The sequence below is a fragment of the Globicephala melas genome, chromosome 1 (genome assembly GCF_963455315.2).
Source record: "Globicephala melas chromosome 1, mGloMel1.2, whole genome shotgun sequence".
Taxonomy (NCBI): Eukaryota; Metazoa; Chordata; class Mammalia; order Artiodactyla; family Delphinidae; genus Globicephala; species Globicephala melas.
The window spans coordinates 174,872,852-174,880,103 of record NC_083314.1 but is presented as its reverse complement, the minus strand read 5'-3'; positions in this window follow the sequence as shown (position 1 = coordinate 174,880,103).

Here is a 7,252-nt window from a genome sequence, read left to right as displayed (position 1 = left end):
TCTCAGAAGGCACACGGCAGTTGTTTGCGACCCGGCAACCTCCTCCTCAACAAGAAACTAAGGGACTTCCCTGGAGGCGCAGTGGTTAGGACTTTGTGTTCCCACTGCAGGGGGCCAGGGTTTGATCCCTGGCTGGGGAACTAGATCCTACATGCATGCCGCAACTAAGAGTTTGCATGCCGCAACTAAGGAGCCCTCGAGCTGCAACTAAGGAGCCCCCTGCCACAACTAAGACCCAGAGTAACCAAATAAATAGATAAATAATTAAATATTTTTTTAAAAAAGAAACTAAGCCAGGACACCCCCAGATGGAAATATGTCCACTTTGAGGAACCTATCTGGAATTTTTTTTTTTTTATTTTTTATTTTTTTTTAAACATCTTTATTGGAGCATAATTGCTTTACAATGGTATGTTAGTTTCAGCTTCACAACAAAATGAATCAGTTATATATATACATATGTTCCCATATCTCTTCCCGCTTGCGTCACCCTCCCTCCCACCCTCCCTATCCCACCCCTCCAGGCGGTCACACAGCACCGAGCTGATCTCCCTGTGCTATGCGGCTGCTTCCCACTAGCTATCTACCTTACGTTTGGTAGTGTATACATGTCCATGCCTCTTTATTGCTTTGTCACCGTTTACCCTTCCCCCTCCCCATAGCCTCAAGTCCATTCTCTAGTAAGTCTGTGTCTTTATTCCTGTTTCACCCCTAGGTTTTTCATGACATTTTTTTTTTTTCTTAAATTCCATATATATGTGTTAGCATACAGTATTTGTCTCTCTCTTTCTGACTTACTTCACTCTGTATGACAGACTCTAGGTCTATCCACCTCATTACAAATAGCTCAATTTCGTCTCTTTTTATGGCTGAGTAATATTCCATTGTATATATGTGCCACATCTTCTTTATCCATTCATCCGATGATGGACACTTAGGTTGTTTCCATCTCTGGGCTATTGTAAATAGAGCTGCAATGAACATTTTGGTACATGACTCTTTTTGAATTATGGTTTTCTCAGGGTATATGCCCAGTAGTGGGATCGCTGGGTCATATGGTAGTTCTATTTGTAGCTTTTTAAGGAACCTCCATACTGTTCTCCACAGTGGCTGTATCAATTTACATTCCCACCAACAGTGTAAGAGGGTTCCCTTTTCTCCACACCCTCTCCAGCATTTATTGTTTGTAGATTTTTTGATGATGGCCATTCTGACTGGTGTGAGATGATATCTCATTGTAGTTTTGATTTGCATTTCTCTAATGATTAGTGATGTTGAGCATTCTTTCATGTGTTTGTTGGCACTCTGTATATCTTCTTTGGAGAAATGTCTATTTAGGTCTTCTGCCCATTTTTGGATTGGGTTGTTTGTTCTTTTGTTATTAAGCTGCATGAGCTGCTTATAAATTTTGGAGATTAATCCTTTGTCAGTTGCTTCATTTGCAAATATTTTCTCCCATTCTGAGGGTTGTCTTTTGGTCTTCTTTATGGTTTCCTTTGCTGCGCAAAAGCTTTTAAGTTTCATTAGGTCCCATTTGTTTACTTTTGTTTTTATTTCCATTTCTCTAGGAGGTGGGTCAAAAAGGATCTTGCTGTGATTTATGTCATAGAGTGTTCTGCCTATGTTGTCCTCTAAGAGTTTGATAGTTTCTGGCCTTACATTTAGGTCTTTAATCCATTTTGAGCTTATTTTTGTGTATGGTGTTAGGGAGTGATCTAATCTCATACTTTTACATGTAGCTGTCCAGTTTTCCCAGCACCACTTATTGAATAGGCTGTCCTTTCTCCACTGTACATTTCTGCCTCCTTTGTCAAAGATAAGGTGACCATATGTGCGTGGGTTTATCTCTGGGCTTTCTATCCTGTTCCATTGATCTATATTTCTGTTTTTGTGCCAGTACCATACTGTCCTGATTACTGTAGCTTTGTAGTATAGTCTGAAGTCAGGAAGCCTGATTCCTCCAGCTCCATTTTTCGTTCTCAAAATTGCTTTGGCTATTCGGGGTCTTTTGTGTTTCCATACAAATTGTGAGATTTTTTGTTCTAGTTCTGTGAAAAATGCCAGTGGTAGTTTCATAGGGATTGCATTGAATCTGTAGATTGCTTTGGGTAGTAGAGTCATTTTCACAATGTTGATTCTTCCAATCCAAGAACATGGTATATCTCTCCATCTATTTGTATCATTTTTAATTTCTTTCATCAGTGTCTTATAATTTTCTGCATACAGGTCTTTTGTCTCCTTAGGTAGGTTTATTCCTAGGTATTTTATTCTTTTTGTTGCAATGGTAAATGGGAGTGTTTTCTTGATTTCACTTTCAGATTTTTCATCCTTAGTGTATAGGAATGCCAGAGATTTCTGTGCATTAATTTTGTATCCTGCTACTTTACCAAATTCATTGATTAGCTCTAGTAGTTTTCTGGTAGCATCTTTAGGGTCCTGTATGTATAGTATCATGTCATCTGCAAACAGTGACAGCTTTACTTCTTCTTTTCTGATTTGGATTCCTTTTATTTCCTTTTCTTCTCTGATTGCTGTGGCTAAAACTTCCAAAACTATGTTGAATAAGAGTGGTGAGAGTGGGCAACCTTGTCTTGTTCCTGATCTTAGTGGAAATGCTTTCAGTTTTTCACCATTGAGGACGATGTTGGCTGTGGGTTTGTCATATATGGCCTTTATTATGTTGAGGAAAGTTCCCTCTATGCCTACTTTCTGCAGGGTTTTTATCATAAATGGGTGTTGAATTTTGTCAAAAGCTTTCTCTGCATCTATTGAGATGATCATATGGTTTTTCTCCTTCAATTTGTTAATATGGTGTATCACGTTGATTGATTTGCGTATACTGAAGAATCCTTGCATTCCTGGAATAAACCCCACTTGGTCATGGTGTATGATCCGTTTAATGTGCTGTTGGATTCTGTTTGCTAGTATTTTGTTGAGGATCTTTGCATCTATGTTTATCAGTGATATTGGCCTGTAGTTTTCTTTCTTTGTGACATCCTTGTCTGGTTTTGGTATCAGGGTGATGGTGGCCTCGTAGAATGAGTTGGGGAGTGTTCCTCCCTCTGCTATATTTTGGAAGAGTCTGAGAAGGATAGGTGATAGCTCTTCTCTAAATGTTTGATAGAATTCGCCTGTGAAGCCATCTGGTCCTGGGCTTTTGCTTGTTGGAAGATTTTTAATCACAGTTTCAATTTCAGTGCTTGTGATTTGTCTGTTCATATTTTCTATTTCTTCCTGATTCAGTCTTGGCAGGTTGTGCCTTTCTAAGAATTTGTCCATTTCTTCCAGGTTGTCCATTTTATTGGCATAGAGTTGCTTGTAGTAATCTCTCATGATCTTTTGTATTTCTGCAGTGTCAGTCGTTACTTCTCCTTTTTCATTTCTAATTCTATTGATTTGAGTCTTCTCCCTTTTTTTCTTGATGAGTCTGGCTAATGGTTTATCAATTTTGTTTATCCTTTCAAAAAACCAGCTTTTAGTTTTATTGATCTTTGCTATCTTTTCCTTCATTTCTTTTTCATTTATTTCTGATCTGATTTTTATGATTTCTTTCCTCCTGCTAACTTTGGGGTTTTTTTGTTCTTCTTTCTCTAATTGCTTTAGGTGCAAGGTTAGGTTGTTTATTCGAGATGTTTCCTGTTTCTTAAGGTAAGATTGTATTGCTATAAACTTCCCTCTTAGAACTGCTTTTGCTGCATCCCATAGATTTTGAGTCGTCGTGTCTCCATTGTCATTTGTTTCTAGGTATTTTTTGATTTCCCCTTTGATTTCTTCAGTGATCACTTCGTTATTAAGTAGTGTATTGTTTAGCCTCCATGTGTTTGTATTTTTTACAGATCTTCTCCTGTGATTGATATCGAGTCTCATAGCGTTGTGGTCGGAAAAGATACTTGATACAATTTCAATTTTCTTAAATTTACCAAGGCTTGATTTGTGACCCAAGATATGATCTATCCTGGAGAATGTTCCATGAGCACTTGAGAAAAATGTGTATTCTGTTGTTTTTGGATGGAATGTCCTATAAATATCAATTAACTCCATCTCATTTAATGTATCATTTAAAGCTTGTGTTTCCTTATTTATTTTCATTTTGGATGATCTGTCCATTGGTGAAAGTGGGGTGTTAAAGTCCCCTACTATGAATGTGTTACTGTCGATTTCCCCTTTTATGGTTGTCAGTATTTGCCTTATGTATTGAGGTGCACCTATGTTGGGTGCATAAATATTTACAATTGTTATATCTTCCTCTTGGATCGATCCCTTGATCATTATGTAGTGTCCTTCTTTGTCTCTTCTAATAGTCTTTGTTTTAAAGTCTATTTTGTCTGATATGAGAATTGCTACTCCAGCTTTCTTTTGGTTTCCATTTGCATGAAATACCTTTTTCCATCCCCTTACTTTCAGTCTGTATGTGTCTCTAGGTCTGAAGTGGGTCTCTTGTAGACAGCAAATATATGGGTCTTGTTTTTGTATCCATTCAGCCAATCTGTGTCTTTTGGTGGGAGCATTTAGTCCATTTACATTTAAGGTAATTATCGATAAGTATGTTCCTATTCCCATTTTCTTAATTGTTTTGGGTTTGTTATTTCCACTTTGAGGAACCTATCTGGAATTTTAAAATCAGAAGACTCAGAAAAATGCTGTTAATTTCTGCATACATGCATGTTTTGTGTCACCTGGCTTATTCTTTTTGAGGGCTTCTATAAGGCATCCTGGGCCCTGGTTAGGCTGATACCTTGACCTGGCCTGGGGATCTGCTTGCCTTGGAGGCCAGTTGCCTGCAGGTATGGGAGGAGGGAGTGCCATCCAGTTGTTCTTTCAAAACCTCTGGGGCTGGTGGTCCCTGGACTAGCCCTGCCTCTACCCCAGCATCCTCCCTCATCCTTCAGGCCCCTCAGTAGAGTGACTTGTACCTTTTCCAACTTCTGTTTTGTGACTGTGAGCCACTCACTAACTGACATGAGACACATCTCTTGATACTATGAAACCTCAGTTTTCTTAGTGATAAAATGGCTAATAATACCTGTCTGTTTTCTTTAGATGTTGGTGCAGGTGTCACATGAAACTGATGACTACAGAGCAGGGGTTCTCAACTGGGGACAACTGGCCCCCCTGAGGGCATCTGGCAATGTCTGTAGACATTTTTGGTTGACACAACCAGGAGAGGTGGGTACCACAGGCATCCAGGGGTTAGAGACCCGTGGAGCTGCTAAACATCCTACAGAGCACAGGATGGTTCCCACAACAAAGAGTTATAGCTGGTCCAATACATTAGCAGTGCCAAAGGTGAGGAACACTGGTCTAGAGCCGCTGGGAAGATTCATTCATTCTGCAAGACTTTTTGAGCATCTTTTGGCGCTGGGTGCTGGGGGAGGAGGGACGTTGGTGAGGATTCAAGGATGGAAAGGACCCAGCCCCTCCCTATGGTGGGGTTGGGGCAGAGGGTCTGGCATGTAGTGAGCACTTAGATTCTGTTTTTACATCAAAGTTTTCCTCAGTTAGTGACAAGCTTGGCATGCAGCTGTTTAGGCCCTGCACAGATGACAGAGCAGACTAGGAGTAAAGGCTTGGTGTGGGGAGGGGCTCTTTGGGACACTGGATCAGCGAATAAATAAGTTGCTGTGGGTAAGCATAGCCACTGTTGGCAACAGGTGCTTCCCCAGTGCTGCCCTGCAGCCTCACCTAGCAGAGCGTTGCTCAGAAACCAGTTATGGTGTGGATGGCGGAGAGCAAGCCTCCTCTAACCTCTTGGAGGGACCAACAGTTTGGGAAAAAGAAGTGGATGTAGATGTATTGAGTTTTTTCTGAACTCATGGTTTTTTCTCAACTAATATTTAGCCCCTCCTCTGCCACTGGGCCTTGGGGGTGGGTGGGGAGAGCAGGGGCCAGAGGAGACCCCCAGAGAGCAGGAGAGATGCCTTTATACCTATCAGAAGATATGGGAGTGTGGGGTGGTGGTCCAGATTTCCAAAGAAAAGCACTAAGAGTGACTCTGGCCCCTCCCACCCTCCTTCCATGACCTTTGGTGCTGCTTCTGGGAGGCAGGGCCCAGGCCCTCCTTCTGGGTGGGTGACGGCAGTGCCCTCTGGGGTGGGGCTCTGGGAACGAAAGTGCAGCCTTCTGACAGTGGCAGCATCTCCCCGGCCAGAGCTGAGGGAAGGTGCTGGAACGGAGGCAAGGGAAGCGGTAGTAGACAGCATCTCTCGTCTCAAGACCCCCAGAACCAGGAACTATCCCTCCCAACCCCGGCCAGGCCCTCTGGAAAGGAGAGCCCTCCCCTTCTGCCACTTCTGTGGATGGAGGGGCCACTCCTCCATGGCCTTCTTTTTGCTCAAACTTTAGGCCCCAATAATAATGACAAGGAAGCTCTAGAAATGACAGAAGGCTTCCCGCCTGCCCAGTGCTGCTCCAGGTGCTTTCATTCTGCACTATTCCCACGCCCACCTTACAGCTGGCTCCCAGTGGAGCCAGGAAGTGGTCTGGCTCTGGTCCAGAGGTTGGCAGCCTCCCAGGTGGGAATCCAGTGAACGGGACGTGTTTCCTCTCTCCCGTGGGGCGGGACTTCCGATCCTACTAGGGTTTGCTGAGCCATTTGTGCCCCAGGCCTGTGTGCTCACCAGAGGCTTCTGCTTCCGTCAGCCCATGATTCAAAATATCCATCTACTGCACTCCCCATGTGACCCCGGGCAAGTTACCGATCTCTCAGAAGCCTTAGTTTCCCTCTCTGTAAAAGGGGGAGACACTTTTGCAAGGCTTATATGAAGTTACTCATGGAGTGGCTAAAACGTTTAAGAGCAAAAACCCAGGATTATCATCATCTTCATCATCTAAGGCAGGGATCAGTAAACTTTCTCTTCAAGGCCAGACAGCAAATATTTTGCCTTTGCAGACCCTACAGTCTCTGTCACCACTCAATTTTGTCTTTGTCTCTCCCAAAGCAGCCATAGACAATAAGCCAATGCCCGTGCCTGTGTTTCAATAAAACTTTATTTACAAAAACAGGTGAAGGGCCAGATTTGGCCCTGATCAAAGACCTTGAGGCTTGACTGCCAGTGTCCTGTAGCAGAAGGTGGAGCAGGGTCCAGGTCAGGTTTGGTGTGAAGTGCAAGCTGTCCATGAGCATTTTAAGGGCAGGGGCTGATCTCCTTTGAGACCCCAACCTGGGTTCTCAGAAGCACATGGTTAGGGCAGAGTAAGTCTTTGTGGTTAAATGACTTTTTCCGTGATGTCCAGATACACATGCTCTTAATCA